Source organism: Chrysemys picta, chromosome 4, assembly GCF_011386835.1.
Source record: "Chrysemys picta bellii isolate R12L10 chromosome 4, ASM1138683v2, whole genome shotgun sequence".
Classification (NCBI taxonomy): Eukaryota; Metazoa; Chordata; order Testudines; family Emydidae; genus Chrysemys; species Chrysemys picta.
This window is the reverse complement of record NC_088794.1, coordinates 54,511,061-54,532,586: the sequence shown is the minus strand read 5'-3', so window position 1 is coordinate 54,532,586 and position 21,526 is coordinate 54,511,061. Positions and strand designations below refer to the sequence as shown.

The 21,526-nt window shown below is 54.6% G+C and overlaps 1 pseudogene; it reads right to left on the bottom strand.

Annotated features, from left to right (window-relative positions):
- LOC101935813 (voltage-dependent L-type calcium channel subunit alpha-1S-like) overlaps positions 1-21,526 on the bottom strand; it is a 50,850-nt pseudogene that overhangs the window by 12,078 nt on the left and 17,246 nt on the right.

The window sequence follows — 21,526 nt, the reverse complement described above, 5'->3', positions numbered from 1 at the left end:
TGCAGCTTGGACACACCCTCGTGCCTGGGCTCCCAGCCTCTCCTGCCTGGGGTCCCCTGCACCTTGGTCTTGCCTAGTTCACACCCAGCTAGGGCACCCCGGCTCTCGTCCAGCTGGCACTCATTCCGCATGCTTAGCCACGTCCAGACCCTAGCACCTAGCTCTGGTACAACTGGCTCCTCGCACCCAGAGCCTGGGCATCCCTGGAACCCAGGTCATGGGGGCTGGGGTGGGAGACGACTGGGGGGTCAGAGGGAGGTCTCGGCAGGGTGGGGGAGGTTCCATGGGGGGGATTCCACGGGGAGTACCTGGTTCTTGTCCAGCTCGCAGTTCTTGTATTCGCTCTCGCCCTGCTCCTGGAAGGTGACGATGACAAAGCCGACGAAGAGGTTCATCATGAAGAAGGCGATGAGGATGATGTAGATGATGAAGAAGATGGTGATCTCCACCCGGTAGTTGTAGATGGGGCCCATGTCCTCGGTGTGGGTGTCAATGGCCTTGTACAGCAGCCTGGGGGGTAGCGAGTAGAGAGCATGCAGTTTACCAGGCTGCATGGGGGGGCGGCTCAGTCCAGCTGAGCTAAGGCAAAGAGGTCAGGACATCCCAGACAGCTGCTTCCCCTTTGACTGCACTGGCACCTCTGTGCTCCTGATCGGGGGTGGGGGGGTCTGACCCCTCTCTCCATCTTCGGGAGAAGTCCCCTCACATGGCATTCCCCAGCCAGGCAGCAGCGCCAGTGGGGTGCTGGGATCTCCCCCCGTGCAGCCTGACCCAATGCCCGGCCCCCATGCTGCCTGCTCCCCCCGACGGACTCACTGGGGCCAGCCCTCGAAGGTGGAGACAGTGAAGAGCGGCATCATGGCTGAGAGGACGTTGTCGAAGTGGAAGTCGTCGTGCACCCACTCGTGCGGGTACAGCTCTTGCTGCTTGGGGCCGCTGTCCATGTACAGAAGTTGCCTCTGGAACGGGAGGCAGCGGCGCATTTACAGACGAGGGGTGAGCGAGTGGGGGACTGGGCCCAGAAACTCTCCGGTCCCCTTGCCCATGACACACACATGCCCGCCTGCTGAAGACTCCATGCTGCTCAGAGCATGTTACTGTCTCACCAAATCAACCTGGGGAACTCACAGCAGCAGGAAGCCAGAGGCCAGTGCTGGTCGCGACAAGCACCATGGCCGAGTATGCGAGTTCTGACAATAACAGGAATCGGCAGTCATGCAATCAGGGTGTGCTGAGGAATGATCACATGTGGATGCCAGGGCTACAACCCATCTACAACCTGCCCAGCAGCCTCACCAAGATCCACCCTTGGTGCCTCTCCCCAGAGTACCTGGGATCAGGTGGCAGCCTGGATCTACAGGCTGGAGCAGCTTGGCAAATCCCATCACATGCCTGGCAAATCCTGCCGTCTGGGATGAGCTCTGCCCTTCCACAGCCAGGGAGACTCATGCCCCAAGGCAGTCCCCTATACACCCAGACACGTACTTCACCCACTAGCGTGTCTGAAAAGGGACCTGCAAAGGTGACATAACACCTGGGGATATGGGCGGCACGTGACTCCTCCATCTGGGGAGGCTGCGTGTGCCCAGACTATGGCCCCGCCCCTGCTCCAGCTCCTGCCCCACTCATCCCCACCTGTGCCTCTTCAGCCCCTCCCCTGGGGTTCCCCTGCCTGTCCGCCGGCTTCCGGCCGCTCACCCCTCGTGCATGCATGTGTCTCTTCACCCCCTCCTGGAAGGCTCCCCTGCAAGCAGACTGGGGACAGGAAGAGGACGAGTGGGAGCGGGAACTCAAGTGGAGTGCAGGCAGGACCACAGCCAGGGTGCCCACCCTTTTGGCAGCGGTGCACTCCAAAGGCGGCAGGCCGTCTGTTTGGGGAGGCTTAGCCCCCTCTGGCCTCTTATACCCACCACCCATGCCTGGGGGCTGCCATCTTCTGCTCCTGCTTTTGATGATGAGTGAAGAAGGCCTGAAAGAGCTTTCCCAGGTCGTTCCATAAAACACAAGACAGTCCCAGGCTTAGGGTTGCCAACTTTCTACTCACACAAAACTGAACAGCCCTGCCTGTCTCTCAGGCCCCGCTCCCTGCTCACTCCCTCTGTCACTCGCTCTCCCCACTCTCACTCACTCCCTCATTTCCACCAGGCTGGGGCAGGTGGTTGGGATGCGTGAGGGGGTGAGGGCTCCGGCTGGGGATGCAGGTTCTGGGGTGGGGCCAAAAATGAGGGGTTTGAGGTGTAGGAGGGGCTCCGGGCTGGGGGATGGAGACGAGGGATTCGAAGTATGGGAGGGGGTTCCGGGCTGAGGCAGGGGGCTGGGGGATGGGAGGGGGTACGGGCTCTGGGCTGGGTGTGTGTGTTCTGGAGTGGGGCCAGAAATGAGGGGTTCAGGGTTCGCGAGGGGGTTCTGGGCTGGGGCAGGGGGTTTGAGGGTGGAGGTGCAGTCTCTGGGGTGGGGCTGAGGATGAGGGGTTTGGGGTGCAGGAGGGTGCTCCGAGCCAAAAGCGTGAGGGGGAATCAGGGCTGGGGCAGAGGGTTGGGGCGTGGGAGGGGGTCAGGGGTGCAGGTTCTGGGCGGCGGTTACCTCAAGCAGCTCCCAGAAGCAGTGGCTTGTCCTTCCTCTGGCTCCTACGTGGAGGTGCGGCCAGGTGGCTCTGCGTGCTGCCCTGTCCGCAGGCACCCGCCCCCCCGCAGCTCCCATTGGCTGTAGTTTCTGGCCAATGGGAGCTGCAGAGCTGGCACTTGGGACGGGAACAGCGTACGGAGCCCCCTGGCTGCCCCTACACATAGGAGCCAAAGGGGGGACATGCTCCTGCTTCCAGCAGCCGCGGCTGACTTATCCCTGCTGTGCTGCTGACCGGACTTTTAATGGCCTGGTCAGTGGTGCTGACCGGAGCCACCAGGGTCCCTTTTCGACCAGGTGTTCCGGTCAAAACCCGGACACCTGGCAACCCTGCTAGTGCCTTAACCATTGGCCTGGCCTTCCTCTGGCTTACGAGCCCAACTCCTCCTTGGTCCTGGCCATTCAACACTCCCCTTGGCTCTCTGCCCCCTAGAGCAAACTGCCCTGTGCTGCAGGCTTTGCTCTGCATAGAGACCCACGCCTGGGCTCCTCTGCTCAGCAGGGTCCCGGGAACAGGCTGTGAGCACAAGAGACAACAAACCAGGACTGGTTCCTCGCCTTCCCCACCAGTCCCCCCTCAGGCAATGACACCCCCGGTCCCTGCGCTCTGGCTGTGAGGTACATGCAGTGATGACAGGGGGCGCCTACCTGCATTCCTCTTCTGTCATCTTGGCCAGATCCGTACAGCTGCTAAACTTCCCCTAGGTTTAAGCAGAGAGCAGAAGAATCAGGGATTGTACTGTGAACCACAGGGGGCCTGACTGATAGACCTGGGGAGCAAGGACAAGGGCAGCTGCTGGCAACTGTAGTACATCCTGACATGACCCCACGGCTTGGCCCCGACCCAGGGGGCAGCGTCTCCACGGCCCATTCCAGCCTGAAAGGGGCTGGTTAGTGCCAGCCGTGAGCGTCTGGGCCCTACCCCAGCTGGGCCTTTCCTTAGAGGTGCTTAGAGCCCAGCCAGATGTGCCAGCCCTCAACTCTCCCTGCGCAGTCAGCAGCACTGACAACCCCTAGGAGCCCTGCAAGGCCCGAAGGCCAGACCACTGCTGCAGCAACCCGTAGCACTTCTAGCCAAAGAGTCACGTCAACCTCGTCCATTCGCACAACAGCGCAAGCGCAGACCTGCCTGCAGTGCCACGGGTGGTCAGGAGGAAACACCTGTGATCCTGCAACACGGTGGGGAGCTGGAGCGGGTGGGGGAAACCGAGTCACAGGTGGGGAAGGGACTGGCCCAAGGCTACCTGGCTGGTCAGCACCAAAGCTGGCAAGAGACCCCCAAATTGGCTGACTCCCACTGGGCCATGGGGCTGCCTTGCGTGGGCACAGATTATGCATACACTGCCCTGTTCTGCCTGCAGCGTGCTGGTACCCCCAAGGGGATGGCCGGGGATGGTCCTCGGCCTCCCTCTGAATTTCTGACATGGGAGAATCCCCTCTCTTAAAAGAAACGAAAAGGAGCCACTTCCTGGAGCTTCCCTGAGCTCAGCTCCACCCCAGCTCTCCCCAGGACAGGGAGGGTTGGGGGAGACCAGCACTGGGTTCTGGCCGGGAAGGGCTCTCACCTTGAAGAGCTGCACCCCGATGCAGGCGAACATGAACTGCAGCAGGGTGGTGACAATCACAATGTTGCCGATGGTCTTGATGGCCACGAACACGCACTGGACTACGTGCTAGAGAGAGGAGAGAGGCCAATGCAGAGATGGGCCAGGCCTGCAGCACCATGACCTGCTGTGGGTATCGGCTGTGCCCCTGTGTAGGGGAAGGGGCCATCCCAGACACAGACGGGGGACACAGCACCACACCGGTGTGCAGGGGACACGGCCGTCCCAGACACGGATGGGGGACCCAGCACCACACCAGGGGAAGCGGCCATCCCAGACACGGACGGGGGACCCGGCACCACACTGGTGTGCAGGGGAAGCGGCTGTTCCAGATGCAGCCAGCGGACCTAATACAAAACCAATGGGTTACCTCCCAGCTGCCCACAGACACCTAACAAAACACCTGGGTAAGAGTGAAATCAGGTGGCCTGAGCCCTGGAACGTGCAGTCTTGGGATCCTGCTCAGATGGCCCATGATCTGGCAGGTCCTGGATTCCTGTGGCAGATCTGAGGGGGGCCGTGTCCACCCCCTATGGGGGGCCCTTGTCCCCGCCTTGCTCTCACCTTCAGCCCCTTCGCTCTGTTAATGGCCCGCAGCGGCCGCAGGACTCTCGGCACCCTCAGGATTTTCACCACGGAGATGGCGCTGGACCTGGGGAGGGCGGGGGGAGACGGAGTGACTCAGCCAGCTTGGGGTCTGGCCAGACATATCAGCTCCTCACACGCCGTCAGGAGCCAAACTGGCCTGCAGCGATGCATCGGGGGAGAGCCAATACCTGTGCCCCTCCAACATGGGCAGGGGAGCTGTACCTGCCAGGGACAGGAGGGGGCAGACTGGGGGGACAGGCAGGCGAGGAGGGGGCATGCTGGACGGGGCAGGCTGGGGGACATGCTTGGAGGGCAGACCGGGGGGTGCAGAGCAGCAGGGGCAGGAGGGGGCAGGAGGGGGGGAATGCTTGGGGGGCAGGCCGGGAGGTACAGAGCGGGAAGGGGCGTGCTGGGGGGGCTGGCTGGCGGTGTGCTGCAGGGGGCAGGCTGGGGGGTGCAGAGCAGGAGGGGGTGCGCTGGGGGGCAGGCTGGCGGTGTGCTGCAGGGGGCAGGCCGGGGGGTGCGGAGCGGCAGGGACAGGAGGACAGGCCGGGAGCATGCTCTGGCGGGGCCAGGCTGTCATGTGTTCTAGGAGGGGATTGCAATCCAGTTTGACAGAGCTCCCCAAGGGCAGCACTTCCAGGCGCTTCCCACCGTGGGGGAAGGGGCAGGCGGCTGCACAGTACATCAGTAGCAGAGTTGGGCCTAGCCCCCAGGATCGCTGACATCCCTATCCTGAGCCCTAGCCCCTAGGCCACATTCCCACCCACCATGAGGAACAGAACCCAGGAGTCCTGAAGGAACTTGGGGGAGGAGGAAGGCAATTCCAGATTGAAGTGAGTGCCTGCCCACAAAATCCTTGCGTATCCAATTCATGTCATAGCCTCTCCTCCCCATTCTCAGGGGTTGTTTATTTCCTTACTCCCAACAGTGTGGCTGGATGACTTTGTGGCACTGAATAGTGTATGAATGCTAATGCAAGGGGAATCAACCAACTCACATGCTTCTGGGCACAGGCTGATTGTCACAGGGATCAGGAGGGAATTACTCCCCACCCTCCATCTACAGCCCTGCATCTGCCCAGGTGCATCCCTACCATCTGCAGCATCAGTTACTGGTCATTGCTGGAGATGAGATGCTAGGCTAGACAGACCAATGGCCTAACCCATCCTATGTCTCTATTGCCAACGTAGATGACAGCACAGCAGATGGCCCTATCCCCTGCTGAACAGGCAGACCTGTTGCTACAACGGGTGCTTACTTAATTCCCATGGAGATGAGGGAGACAGCAATCACCAGCAGATCCAGGATGTTGAAGTAGTTCCGGCAGAAGGACCCTTTGTGAAGGAATGCACCGTATGCGGTCATCTGAAGGGAAGAAGAGGGGAGTTAATGGGAACGGGGCAGATCACCTCTGACCCTCTCTCTTTTTAGTGACTGCTGCTCATGAAAGAAGCCAGATTGGAGCACTGGACACTTAAGTCCTCTCTAGAGCCACAGAATAGGCACAGTAAAGGAAGCTTATCATGTACCACTGAGCCAGCGAGCCTCAGCCCCACCCCACAAGAGTCTCTCCAGGGAGTTCATTCTCCACAGCCCATTCTTGGCCCAGCTGCCAATTGTGATGGTGCTTTTCTCACGCAGACACCTGTGGCCTAGGACCTGGGCTGACAGCCACTAAACAAATGCTTCCCTGGGCGCCCAACCAGCCACAGTAGAGCACGGCCCACAGGGCCTTCTCTGACTGGTCCGTCTAGGGTGGGACTCAGGAGCAGAGCTGGTCAAAACTCAGCATTTCTGTTTCGGGGGAAATTTCGACACATCATCATTTGGTTTTGGTCCTGATTGGAACAAAAAAAATATTTTCAAAATATCCCATGAAATGGAAGTTTTGAAAAATGTTGGTTCTGGAACACTTTGAAATTTTGTTTTGTTTTATTTTATTTTATTTCTGTTTTTTGTTTGTTTAATATTTTTATTTTTCTATTATTTAATGACATGTCTGTGGCATACACTACTACTACTGGTGTCGTAAAATGACATAATCATTTAATTATTCTATTGATTTTATTTTAAATATTTAATAACGGGTGCTTCAGTCTAGCAGAGAAAGGCATAATATCGTCCCATGGCTGGAAGTTGAAACTAGACAAATTCAGACTGGAAAGAAGGTGTAAATTGTTTACAGTGAAGGTAATTAATCATAGGAGCAATTTACCCAGGGAAGTGGTGGAGACTCCAGCACTGACAATTTTTAAATCAAGAGGGGATGTTTTTCTAAAGGCATTCTCTACGTTCTATGGTCTGTGTCACATAGTAGGTCAAACCAGGTGATTGTAATGGTGCCTTCTAGCCTTGGAATGGATTAATCTGTGCATTTTTAAAACAGTTAAGGGCAGCTGCTACTTAGCACTGATTGAAACATCTTCTCTTCTAGGTCAAAATGTCTGCGGTTTGCGTTGTAACTCCAGTGTCAAACTATTTCATTACAACACAAACAGGAGACATTTTGATCTAAAAGAAAAGCGAAGCTGTTTCAATCCATGCTAAGTGGCAGCTGCCCTTAAAGAGTTTTAAAATAAACTATATTAAAATAATATTTCTGCTAGGGCTGTCAAGCGATTAAAAAAATTAATATTGATTAATCTTGCTGTTAAACAATAATAGAATACCATTTCTTTAAATATTTTTGGATGTTTTCTACATTTTCAAATATATTGATTTCAATTACAACACAGAATACAAAGTGCACACTGCTCACTTTATATTTATTTTTGATTACAAATACTTGCACTGTAAAAAACAAATGAAATAGTATTTTTCAATTCACCCAATACAAGTACTGTAGTGCAATCTCTTTATCATGAAAGTTGAACTTAAAAATGTAGAATTATGTACAAAAAATAACTGCATTCAAAAATAAAACAATGTAAAACTTTAGAGCCTACAAGTCCACTCAGCCCTATTTCTTGTTCAGCCAATCACTCAGACAAACAAGTTTGTTTACATTTGCAGGAGCTAATGCTGCCCGCTTCTTATTTACAATATCACCTGAAAGTGAGAACAGGTGTTCTCATGGCACTGTTGTAGCCGGCATCACTAGTTATTTACATGCCAAATGCGCTAAAGCTTCATATGTCCCTTCATGCTTCATCCACCATTCCAGAGGACATGCGTCCATGCTGATGCGGGTTCTGACTGATAACAATCCAAAGCAGAGCGGACCGACGCATGTTCATTTTCATAATCTGAGTCAGATGCCACTAGCAGAAGGTTGATTTTCTTCTTTGGTGGTTTGGGTTCTGTAGTTTTTGCATCAGAATATTGCACTTTTAAGATTTCCGAAAGCATATTCCACACCTTGTCCCTCTCAGATTTTGGAAGGCACTTCAGATTCTTAAACCTTGGGTTGAGTGCTGTAGCTATTTTTAGAAATCTCACATGGTACCTTCTTTGCGTTTTGTCAAATCTGCAGCAAAAGTGTTCTTAAAATGAACAACATGTGCTGGGTCATCATCTGAGACTGCTATAATATGATATATGGCAGAATGCGGGTAAAACAGAGCCAGAGACATACAGTTCTCCCCCAAGGAGTTCAGTCACAAATTTTATTAATGCATTATTTTTTCAACAAGCGTCATCAGCATGGAAGCCTGTCCTCTGGAACGGTGGCCGAAGCTTGAAGGGGCATACGAATATTTAGCATAGCTGGCATGTAAATACTTTGTAATGCCAGCTACAAAAGTGCCATGTGAACGCCTGTTCTCACTTTCTGGTGACATTGTAAGTAAGAAGCAGGCAGCAGTATCTCCCGTCAATGTAAACAAACTTTAGAGACTGGGAATGGTTGGGTCATTACACTAATTGAATTTTTTTCCCCCATGTTAAGTTCTCCTCACACCTTCTATGGGTCATCTCGATTATCACTTCAAAGGGGTTTTTTCTCCTGCTGCTGATAGCTAGGGTGACCAGATCACCCAAGTCAAATATCGGGACACGGGGGTAGGGGGGGAGGGTGACGCGGGGGTAGGGAGGGGTAGTGGGGGGGGCATGGCAAAAAAAAAAAGAAAACACCCTTCCTCCACAAGCGCTGGAGGGAGGCCCGGGAGACTCAGAGGAAGCGCGGGGCCGGGGTGAGTAAGAGTCCAGCCTGGCCCCGAGCAGGCAGGACTCAGTTGGGTGGTAGGGAGAGGAGGGGGGCGGCCCACGGTGCCAGGCGGCGGCTGTTCTCCCCCTCGGGCAGCGGGACTTGGGAGCAGCCGCTGCTGCAGCTCCCACTGCCGCGGGGGGAGGAAGCGGTCGATGGCCAAGCTCGGCGGCTGCGGCTCTGGCGCCCGGGCCCGAACCCCCCCGAGGCGCGGCCTGCTGCGGGGACCCAGCAGCGCACACGCTGCGCCCAGCCCCTGGCCAGTCGCGTCTGGGCTGCTGCCCAGCTGGTGCTATCCCGCGGCGGCCCCAGAGTGGGGGCAGCAGGCCCCAGCCCCCCCGTCCCGCTCGGGTCCCGCATGGGAACGAACGGGGCTGGGCTGCCGATGCCTCCGCCCCGGGGCCGCCGCAGGATTGCATCACCTGGGCAGCAGCCCAGACGCGACTGGCCAGGGGCTGGGCGCAGCGTGCGCACTGCTGGGTCCCCGCAGCAGGCCCGGGCCCGGGGGGTTCGCGGGCGCCAGAGCTGCAGCTGCCGAGTGCCATGGCCGCTTCCTCCCCCCGTGGCAGTGGGAGCTGCAGCAGCGGCTGCTCCCGAGTCCCGCTGCCCGGGGGGGGAGAACAGCCGCCGCCTGGCCCCGCGGGCCGCCCCCCTCCTCTCCCTACCACCCAACTGCGTCCTGCCTGCTCGGGGCCAGGCCGGACTCTTACTCACCCCGGCCCCGCGCTTCCTCTGAGTCTCCCGGGCCTCCCTCCAGCGCTTGCGGAGGGAGGAGGAATGGTGAGCCTGGGGAAGAGGCGGGGATTCGGGGAGGGAGCCAATCGGGGGAAGAGGGGGTGGAGTCGGGGCGGGGGGGGGGGTGCGAGCACTTCTGGGCTCCAGGCTCCGGCACATTTCCTTGTTTGTCCAGTGTCCCGACCGACGTGCAGTCGGGACGCAGGATAAACAAGGAAATATCGGGACAGTCCCGATAAAATTGGGACATCTGGTCACCCTACTGATAGCTCATCTCAATCGATTGGCCTCTTACAGTTGGTATGCGTTCTTCCACCTTTTCATGTTCTCTGTATGTATAAATATCTTCTGTCTGTGTGTTCCATTCTATGCATCCGAAGAAGCTTATGCTGAAATAAATTTGTTAGTCTCTAAGGTGCCACAAGTACTCCTGTTCTTTTTGCAGATACAGACTAACACGGCTGCTACTTTGAAACCTTTTTTGTCTGAGTGATTGGCTGAACAAGAAGTAGGATTGAGTGGACTTGTAGGCTCTAAAGCAGGGGTTCTCAAACTGGGGTTTGGGACCTCTCAGGGGGTCACAAGGTTATTACATGGGGGGTTGAAAGCTGTCAACCTCTCCCAAACCCCGCTTTGCCTCCAGCATTTAGAATGGTGTTAAATATATAAAAAAGTGTTCTTAATTTATAATGGGGGTTGCACTCAGAAGCTTCCTATGCGAAAGGGGTCACCAGTAAAAAAGGTTTGAGAGCCACTGCTCTAAAGCAAGAGTGATCAACCTGAGCCTGAGAAGGAGCCAGAATTTACCAATGTACATTGCCAAAGAGCCACAGTAATACGTTAGCAGCCCCTCATCAGCTCCCCGCCATCCCCTGCCCACCAGCAGCCCTGCCGATCAGCGCCTCCCCCTCCCTCCCCGCACCTCCCAATCAGCTGTTTTGTGGTGTGCAGGAGGCTGGATGGCAGGGGGGAGGGGAGGAGGAACGAGGACAGGGCAGGCTCAGGGAAGGGGTGGAGTGGGGGCAGGGCCTGTGGCAGAGCCAGGGATTGAGCAGTGAGCACCCCCCAGCACATTGGAAAGTTGGCACCTGTAGCTCCAGCCCCAGAGTCGGTGCCTATACAAGGAGCCGCATATTAACTTCTGAAGAGCTGCATGTGGCTCCGGAGCCACAGGCTGGCCACCCCTGCTCTAAAGTTTTGCATTGTTTTGTTTTTGAATGCAATTATAGAACCAAAAAAATCTACATTTGTAAGTCGCATTTTCACAATAAAGAGATTGCACTCCAGTACTTGTATGAGGTGAACTGAAAAATACTATTTCTTTTATCATTTTTACAGTGCAAATATCTGTAATCAAAAATAATATAAAGTGAGCACTGTACACTTTGTATTCTGTGTTGTCATTGAAATCAATATATTTGAAAATGTAGAAAAACATCCACAAATATTTAACAAATTTCAAGTGGCATTCTATCGATTAACAGTGCGATTAAAACTGCGACTAATCGTGATTTTTTATTTAATCGCATGAGTTAACTGCGATTAATTGACAGCCCTAATTTCTATTATATTATGACATGTCACAGTAATAGGGCATATTATGGGTGTACATTAATGGCAGTTGCTAGTTCGTATTGATGGAAACCTATTATGCACTGTTACTCCTGCCATGGTATGAAATAATGTAAACATGAAAAAAGAAAGGACATCAAATTCTAAACAACATTTTGAACATTTCCAAACCTCTTTTTTTTTGGCAGGAATTTTTGTCAGAATCAACACAATTTCATGACAAATTTCAGTTTTGGAGAAACTAACGAAAAACGTTTGAGGCAAATGTTCTGACTAGCTGTACGGAGGAGGCCGCCCTAGTGGTGACAGTAAGTGACACAGGCTGGCCAGCGAACCCCCAGTGTCTGTCTGTGTGCAGCAGCAGCCTCAATCAAAGATTCCCCATTCACTGCAGCCACTGCTGACGCCTGCCTCTGCTCTGCCCCGATCAGCGGCTCCCCTCACCGTTGGCATCACCCCATTATGCACTGTCTCCAGAAAGATGGGGTGTGACTCACCTTCAGGACTATTTCAACTGTGAACACGGAGGTGAAGCCGATGTCAAAATATCCCAGAACCTGAAGATAAAAATAAGGGAGAGGTTTTGGTAACTCGGGAGACCAGATGTTATTTGAACGTCCTACAACCAGGAGCTTTGGCAGACAGACGGCACACTGCCCCGCTGAATGGAAACTGCACACCTGGTGCTAATAATAAATACAACAATAATACATACATGCTTTGCACTGTGACTGCTTCTTTCGCGCCAGCATTTTTACGACACTAATGAATTAAGCCTCCCAGCCCCCACAGCAGTCAGAAGAGGATTATCCTTAGCAGAGCACAGCAATCCAAGGGTTAGAGCCCAGGAGCCAGGATTCCTAGCTACTGTTCCCATTTTTGGGAGGGGAGAGTGTTCATAGAATCATAGAAGATTAGGGTTGGAAGGGACCTCAGGAGGTCATCAAATCCAACCCCCTGCTCAGAGCAGGAACAACCCCAACTAAATCATCCCAGGCAGGGCTTTGTCAAGCCAGAACTTAAAAACCACTAAGGATGGAGATTCCACCACCTCCCTAGGTAACCCATTCCAGTGCTTCACCACCCTCCTAGTGAAATCGTTTTTCCTAATATCCAACCTAGACCTCCCTCACTGCAACTTGAGACCATTACTCCTTGTTCTGTCATCTGCCATCACTGAGAACAGCTGAGCTTCATCCTCTTTGGAACCCCTGTTTAGGTAGTTGAAGGCTGCTATCAAATCCCCTCTCACTCTTCTCTTCTGCAGACTAAATAATCCCAGTTCCCTCAGCCTCTCCTCGTAAGTCATGTGCCCCAACCCCCTGATCATTTTCATTGCCCTCCGCTGGACTCTCTCCAATTTGTCCACATCCCTTTTGTAGTGGGAGGCCCAAAACTGGACACGGTACTCCAGATGTGGCCTCGCCAGTCAGTGTTCTAGTGGTTAATGCTGGCGATTTAGGGTCAGGACTCCTGGGTTCAATTCCTGGTTCTGGGAAAGGACCATGGCCTAAGGTGTCAGGATCCCTGGGTTCTTTTCCCAGCTCTGTAAGCATCTAGCTGGGTGACCTTGGGCAAGTAATTTCCCCTCTCTGGGCCTCAGTTTCCCTGTGTGTAAAACGAGGTTAGTGACAGTGCTTTGGGGTCCTCAGATGAAAGGCTCTGTACATTCACAGTATTACAATCCAAGACAATTTAAAGGTGGGGAATCTGAGGCACAGAGTGATGTTAAGTGACTTGCCAGTGATCACACAGGCAGTTAGTGGCAGTGCTAGGGGCAGAAGCCAGGAGTCCTGATTCCAGTTTTTTAGAGCAGTCCCATTTTACCTCAGCTGTGTGCCCCACGCTGCTGAGCTTTCCATGGAAACCTAAGCCAGCAGTCCAGTGATTGAGGGGCCCACCAATGGCTCAGGCCCCTGTAATGGCAGGGATTTGTTTTATTGAGACATACCCAGCGGGTCCTTGCAAGTGATCTGTGCCCCAGAGGAAGGCAAAACCAGCCAGCCCCAAGATGCCAGCCGGTGTGACCTGGGGGGAAACTCCTTCCTGACCCCAAATATGGTGATCGGTTGGACCCTGAGCACGTGAGCAAGAACCAGCCAGACGAGCGCCTGACAGCATGAATGCTTGGTACCACCTCTGCACCCTGCGCAATGGCCCACCTCCAGTCGTGGAGTTCTGATGAATAACTCCATCCACACTTGTGGGGTCTCCGAGTGCTTCACAGGGCAATGGACTTCTCTGTGGGTATCTCTACCGCTCCCTGCACCACAGGGGCCGAGCAGATCCCAGCGGGGAACGAATGTAACCTCACAGGGCAGCTTTATTATCCCTCTGCTACAGACTGGGATGGTGAGGCACAGAGAGGAAGTGACTTGCCCAGGGCCACAAAGTAAAGTTAGTGCCAGCCAGGAATGAGAACCCAGAATCCCCTGCTGCAGCTCTGGAACGGGTTTTCCTTCCAGAGCCAGGAAAAGAACCAAGGACTCCTGATTCCTCATCCCCTGCACTAAACTCTCCTTGGGCACAAGGCAATAGCCTGGCAAGCAGCTCCCCTGAAGCTGCACGTTTCTGGTGGCTCAAACTGCTTTCCCCAACAGCCCATCCTGGGAACCTTGTTCCTGAAGGACACAGGCTGGATGGGATCCTTGGCCGCCAGGGAGACGCTGCTGAGCAGGATGAGAGCAGGATGAAGTTGGTGAACCAGGTGGCGTTGACGATTCGGTGGCACAGCACTCGGATCCTGGGGAAGGGAGAGAGGGGAGGCAGGCAGTCAAAGCATTGTCAGCTCCAAGGGGCTGAGTGACAGCCCAGGTTAGAGCTTGGGGAGTGGTGCAGCTGGGGAGATCCCTGCGTGAGTCTCGGGGGTGGCACCCCTCATTCTGTGTGCCCGGCACGCTTCTACCCTGGGACAGCGTGTGGGCCCAGCTGGCTCCAGAGGCTGTAACATCCCATTACAGTTAAAGGTGTTACTTTGTAGCTCAGTCGGGAGGTTCCAGATTCTATCCTCGCTGATCACTGCAGGGTTTCTGACAGATGGGAGGAGAAGCAGCACCTACTTGTTGGTTGGGCTGAAGATAGGGTTACCATATCTAATAAATAAAAAAAGAGGACCCTCCACAGGCCCTGGCCCCGCCCATTTCCCCACCCATAGCCCCGCCCCAACTCCGTCCCTTCCCCGCCCTAACTCCGCCCCCTCCTCCCTCCCACTCCCAGCCAGGGGGAAAGGGCTGCCCCAGCGCTACCGGCTTCAGGGTTTGCCGGGCAGCCCCCAGCCCCTGCGCCCCCGGCCGGCGCTTCCCCAGCACAGCTGGAGCCCAGGAGGGGAAGCGCCCAGCCGGGGGCGCAGGGTCTGGAGGCTGCCCGGCAAACCGTGAAGCCGGTAGCGCTCGGGCTTTGGGCAGCCCCTATGCCTCCGGACCCTGCGCCCCTAGCCGGGCACTTCCCCTCCCGGGCTCCGGCGGCGCAGGGTCCGGAGGCATGGGGGCTGCCCGAAGCCGGTAGCGCTCGGGCAGCCAGGCTCTTAAACAGAGCCGAGCTGCCCGAGCACTACCGGCTTCGGGCAGCCCCCGTGCCTCCGGACCCGAAGCCGGTAGCGCTCGGGCAGCCCGGCTCTTAAACAGAGCCGAGCTGCCCGAGTGCTACCGGCTTCGGGCAGCCCCCGTGCCTCCGGACCCTGCGCCCCCAGCTGGGCACTTCCCCTCCCGGGCTCTGGCGGCGCAGGGTCCGGAGGCATGGGGGGCTGCCCGAAGCCGGTAGCGCTCGGGCAGCCCGGCTCTTAAACAGATCCGAAGAGTCGGGGAGGAGCAGAGCCGCCATTTTCCCGGACATGTTCGGCTTTTTGGTAATTCCCCCCGGACGGGGGTTTGAGTGCCGAAAAGCCGGACATGTCCGGGAAAAAGAGGACGTATGGTAATCCTAGCTGAAGATGAAGAAGGCACTGGCTTCGGGCATGGGTACTGCTTTCTCCTTGAGCTGCAGCTCTGCCAGGGGGCGTGGCCGAGGGCTCAGGGGGATTTCGGGCTCATCTTCCTCATCGTCACCTGTGGAGCAGCCAGAGGGAGGGAAACATAGTCAGTCACTTTGAGCTCGCATGTTGGGGTCATTCACATAGCAGCAGCCAAAACAAAAACAAAAACAAAAACAAAACCTTAGCAGAAGCTAAAACTTAGAGGTAGAGAAGGATCACTTGACCCCTTTCCATCCTGGGCAGCCAATGAGGGATTGTTTCCTTAACCATCCGGAGTTGGGGATGATGAGACCCCGTGGTCCAGCTGCAGGATGAGTCAGCAAAACAGCTCTGACCCTCCATGCAGGGATCAGGAACCTGACATCTGGCCATGTTTCCTTTTATGCTGGGCAGAGAGATTGTGGCCACCACAGTTAGACGAAGGGCTGTGGCTCCCCTCGCACCCCACAGCCCCTGGGGGTACTCACACTCCCGCTGTGGAGCAAGATGCTGCTTGCCATTAGAGACCCATAGGACAAAACCCTGGGGTATCCCCCGACATCCTGACTTCAAATCCTCCAAGGCCAAACCCAGCTCCCATTGTTCTCAGTGTGTGTGGGGGGGGGTCCCCCATCTTATGCCGCCTAGTGCACCCCCTAGTGGCCAGCAGGACTCACCCGTCAGTGAGGCAAGTAACACCCCACAAGCAATGGAAGAGGCATGTGCAGAGTCTGGTATCCTCCCCAGAGAGAGGTAGAACTCCCTGATCATGCCCCTACCCTCATACACAGACCAAGTGCTGCAGAGAACTGCACAGAGTTTATTCCAGCTCGGCGTCTGCTGGAAACAAATCACATGGCTTTCTGCATCATAATAAGCCACTGGCTGAGCTGCACTCTTGGGACCAGAGCCCTCCAATGGGATTTCTCTCTGCAAGCCACCCCAACCCTTTCCATTGCTCTCTCAGTCTCTCCGGCTGGAGGCAAGGATCAAGCCAGAGCCTTACCTGGGAAGTCAGCAGAAGGGTAGGGGTCTTTGATCTCATTCACGTTTGATTCAAACTCGTCCACTTTTAACTGAGAAGGAGAGAGAGAGGCGACTAACTGAGCATCCCGGAAACACCACCCGTGGCACTGCCAGGGCTCTGCGTGCCAGCCTTCCACAGGCCAGCGGGACAATGCTGCAGGCGAGAGGCAGGGAGAGCTCCTCCGATCTCCCACTGGGGCAGGAGCCATCTGTTTGTTCTGTGTTTGTACAGTGCCTGGCACAATGGGGCTCTGACCCACGACGGAGGCTCCTAGGCAGAAGCGGATTAAGGTTCCCTGGGGCCTTGGGCCAGAGCAAGTGGGGGGCCCCTCCCCACCCCTTCCGTCTGTGGCCCCACCCACAGCCCCACCCCTTTCTGCCCCTTCCCCTGGGGCCCGCCCCTGTTCCACCCAGGGTCCTTCTCATTCTGCCCCCCCACTGCAGCCCCACAACCCCTTTTGCTCCTTTCTGCCCCCCCCACTGCACCCCAAGACCAAGAAGCTCTGTCCCGTGCCACGGCCCTGAGGCCACAGCAGGGTGTGAGAGCTCCTTCAGTCCCAGGGTCTGGATGCTGAGGCTTCCCCCGCCACCTCCATGCCTCTCTGTGGGACATGGGTCTGGCTGCTGTGAAGGGGGCTTCCCCTGCCCAACACTTCTGCCATGGAACAGGGTCAGTGCGTGGGGGCTTTCCAGCCTCACCCGCCCGGCGGCCGCAGCTCCAGGCTTTCGCTGCTGCCGGCAGATTTTTTCCGGGGGCCCCCCAGTTGGCTGGGGCCCCGGGCCCAGTGGCTAATCTGCCACTGCTCCTAGGCGCTACCATAATAGAAATAATTAATAATAAATAACAAGGGGCAAGGGAGCCAGGATCACTGGCCAGTTGGACAAGGGCCTCTGATGGGCCCTATATGTGTGTGTGTCTGTGAACAAGTGTGTGTAGAAAGATCTTGAGTGGAAACTCCACCGAGACAGTCCTTTGATACGGGACCTTTGATCCTGGGCCTGTACCCACTGAGTCCCACTCCCCGTCCCCCCGCCACGCGTTTTGGGAGGGGACAGGGAAAGAAGGCTCGCTCGTCAGAGGAATGATCCGGGCATACAGGGCATACAGAATGGACGTCTTCCTACAAGTCTCCGGAGATGCATCTGCTGAAGCTCAGGATTTTGTCCCCAGTCATTCCGTGGGCCCTGGGGAAATCTCCCTCCCTCCCGCCATGGCCATCCACCTTTCATGCACGACAGGACAAATAATGGGAAGACATTACTGCTGGGTACCGTACTCCTCAACTGCCAGGGAAAGTTCCCCTAGACATTTGTTCCAATGAGCTCAGAGGGGTCGCGGCACTGACCTTGGCTGTGGTGGGGATTCCTTCAGCCTTGGCTTTCTGCTCCAGCTTCTTGGCCAGCAGGAGCTTTTCTTCCTCAGATTTCTCTGGGTAACTTCTGGACGGGGGAACCACAAAAGAGAAGTGAGGAGTGAGGCCATGGCAGAGATGCAATGAATAAAGTTAAGAAGTGGGAGCAACTGGATAAAGTTGAGAAGTGGGAGCAACAAGGGTGATGTCGTGGTTGGAGTCTGCTATAGACCACCAGACCAGGGGGATGAGGTGGACGAGGCTTTCTTCTGGCAACTAGCAGAAGTTGCTAGATCGCAGGCCCTGGTTCTCATGGGAGACTTTAATCACCCTGATATCTGCTGGGAGAGCAATACAGCGGTGCACAGGCAATCCAGGAAATTTTTGGAAAGCGTAGGGGACAATTTCCTGGTGCAAGTGCTGGAGGAACCAACTAGGGGCAAAGCTTTTCTTGACCTGCTGCTCACAAACAGGGAAGAACTAGTAGGGGAAGCAAAAGTGGATGGGAACCTGGGAGGCAGTGACCATGAGATGGTCGAGTTCAGGATCCTGACACAAGGAAGAAAGGAGAGCAGCAGAATATGGACCCTGGACTTCAGAAAAGCAGACTTTGACTCCCTCAGGGAACAGATGGGCAGGATCCCCTGGGAGAATAACATGAAGGGCAAAGGGGTCCAGGAGAGCTGGCTGTATTTTAAAGAATCCTTATTGAGGTTGCAGGAACAAACCATCCCGATGTGTAGAAAGAATAGTAAATATGGCAGGCGACCAGCTTGGCTAAACAGTGAAATCCTTGCTGATCTTAAACGCAAAAAAGAGGCTTATAAGAAGTGGAAGATTGGACAAATGACCAGGGAGGAGTATAAAAATATTGCTCAGGCGTGCAGGAGTGATATCAGGAAGGCCAAATCACACTTGGAGTTGCAGTTAGCAAGAGATGTTAAGAGTAACAAGAAGGGTTTCTTCAGGTATGTTAGCAACAAGAAGAAAATCTAGGAAAGTGTGGGCCCCTTACTGAATGAGGGAGGCAACCTAGTGACCGAGGATGTGGAAAAAGCTAATGTACTCAATGATTTTTTTGCCTCTGTCTTCACGCACAAGGTCAGCTCCCAGATTGCTGCACTGGGCAGTACAGCATGGGGAGAAGGTGACCAGCCCTCTGTGGAGAAAGAAGTGGTTCGGGACTATTTAGAAAAACTGGACGTGCACAAGTCCATGGGGCCGGATGCGCTGCATCCGAAGGTGCTAAAGGAGTTGGCGGGTGAGATTGCAGAGCCATTAGCCATTATTTTTGAAAACTCATGGCGATCGGGGGAGGTCCCAGATGACTGGAAAAAGGCTAATGTAGTGCCCATCTTTAAAAAAGGGAAGAAGGAGGATCCGGGGAACTACAGGCCAGTCAGCCTCACCTCAGTCCCTGGAAAAATTATGGAGCAGGTCCTCAAGGAATCAATTATGAAACATTTAGAGGAAAGGAAAGTGATCAGGAACAGTCAGCATGGATTCACGAAGGGGAAGTCGTGCCTGACTAACCTAATTGCCTTCTATGAGGAGATAACTGGCTCTGTGGATGAGGGGAAAGCAGTGGATGTGTTATTTCTTGACGTTAGCAAAGCTTTTGATACTGTCTCCCACAGTATTCTTGCCACCAAGTTAAAGAAGTATGGGCTGGATGAATGGACTGTAAGGTGGATAGAAAGCTGGCTAGATCGTCGGGCTCAACGGGTAGTGATCAATGGCTCCATGTCTAGTTGGCAGCCGGTTTCAAGTGGAGTGCCCCAAGGGTCGGTCCTGGGGCCGGTTTTGTTTAATATCTTTATTAATGATCTGGAGGATGGTGTGGACTGCACTCTCAGCAAGTTTGCAGATGACACTAAACTAGGAGGCGTGGTAGATACACTAGAGGGTAGGGATCGGATACAGAGGGACCTAGACAAATTAGAGGATTGGGCAGAAAAAAACCTGATGAGGTTCAACAAGGACAAGTGCAGAGTCCTGCACTTAGGACGGAAGAATCCCATGCACTGCTACAGACTAGGGACCGAATGGCTAAGTAGCAGTTCTGCTGAAAAGGACCTAGGGGTCACAGTGGACGAGAAGCTGGATATGAGTCAACAGTGTGCTCTTGTTGCCAAGAAGGCTAACGGCATTTTGGGCTGTATAAGTAGGGGCATTGCCAGCAGATCGAGGAACGTGATCGTTCCCCTTTATTCGACATTGGTGAGGCCTCATCTGGAATACTGTGTCCAGTTTTGGGCCCCACACTACAAGAAGGATGTGGAAAAATTGGAAAGAGTCCAGCGGAGGGCAACAAAAATGATTAGGGGTCTGGAGCACATGACTTATGAGGAGAGGCTGAGAGAACTGGGATTGTTTAGTCTCCAGAAGAGAAGAATGAGGGGGGATTTGATAGCAGCCTTCAACTACCTGAAGGGGGGTTCCAAAGAGGATGGAGCTCGGCTGTTCTCAGTGGTGGCAGATGACAGAACAAGGAGCAATGGTCTCAAGTTGCGGTGGGGGAGGTCCAGGTTGGATATCAGGAAAAACTATTTCACTAGGAGGGTGGTGAAACACTGGAATGCGTTACCTAGGGAGGTGGTGGAGTCTCCTTCCTTGGAGGTTTTTAAGGCCCGGCTTGACAAAGCCCTGGCTGGGATGATTTAGCTGGGAATTGGTCCTGCTTTGAGCAGGGGGTTGGACTAGATGACCTCTTGAGGTCCCTTCCAACTCTGATATTCTATGATTCTATGATTCTATGATTCTAATGCTGCTGAGATGATGCCCAAGACCAGCAGCTCACATTGATTTGCAAGCCCTGGGCCCTTGGGGGTTCCCGCTTTTAAGCAGCAGAGAGCAGCACCGACCTGGACATTTTCCTTCGCTTCTTCTCCTCGGCTTTGGCTTTCTGGGCCGACGTCAGGCTCTCGGCCTCGGCCAGATTGTCCACAGCGATGGCCAGGAAGACATTGAGCAGATATCTGAGAGGGGGTGGGGCTAAAGAGCTTAGGGAGCATGCTCATATGTAAGGAATGAGTCCCTTCCATGGCCCAGGCTTAGCGAGAGCCTGTGTGGTGACACTAAGCAATGTACGCAGGCAGCTGGGGAGAACCCCAGGTTCAGCAACGAGCCCTCTGTGTACCCATGACAGCTGCCTCTTGGCTGTCACCAGTGAAGCTCTGTTGGTGTCCCAACTGATTTTTTCATCCCTTTTAACCCCCACTCCTGTTTCACCATTTCCCTCACTCCTGGTACTATGATGTCTGAACGTACCATACCCAGCCCCATAGCTCTTCCCCGATGTGTACTTGAACCTAGATGTGACTGTGCTGGATAAGACAAGAAAACGCCCAGCTGTTACTCCCCAACTGGCTAGAAAGAGATACAGTTCCCGCAGACAAAGAGGATGATGAAGTAAATGCATACCAGCACGCTGGGGAAGGAGGGCCCTTTATAAGCCATGATCCCATTGTACATGATTGAATTCCAATCTTCTCCGGTCAGGATCTGGGAGACGGGGTGAGTGAAAGAACCGGTCAAGTAGAACCATTCCACTGGACCAGAAAGAACAGAACCCAGAAGTCCTGACTCCTTGTTCCCTGCTCTAACCACTAAGTCACACTGTCCCCCAGAGCCCAAAAAAGAACCCAGGTATCCTGACTTCAGCCCCTCCTCTATGCATTAGACCAGCGGGATTGATGCCCACTGCACCCCATGCCCCGTACCTGGAAGACACTGATGAGCGCCTGGGGGAAGTTATCGAAGGTGCTGCGCCGCACCTCCATGTCTTCAAAGTCGAACTTCCCGCCAAAGAGCTGCCTCCCCAGCAGGGAGAAGATGATGATGAAGAGGAAGAGGAGGAGGAGCACGGAGGCGATGGAGCAGACCGAGTTTAGCAGGGATGCCACCAGGTTGCTCAGAGAGGTCCAGTACC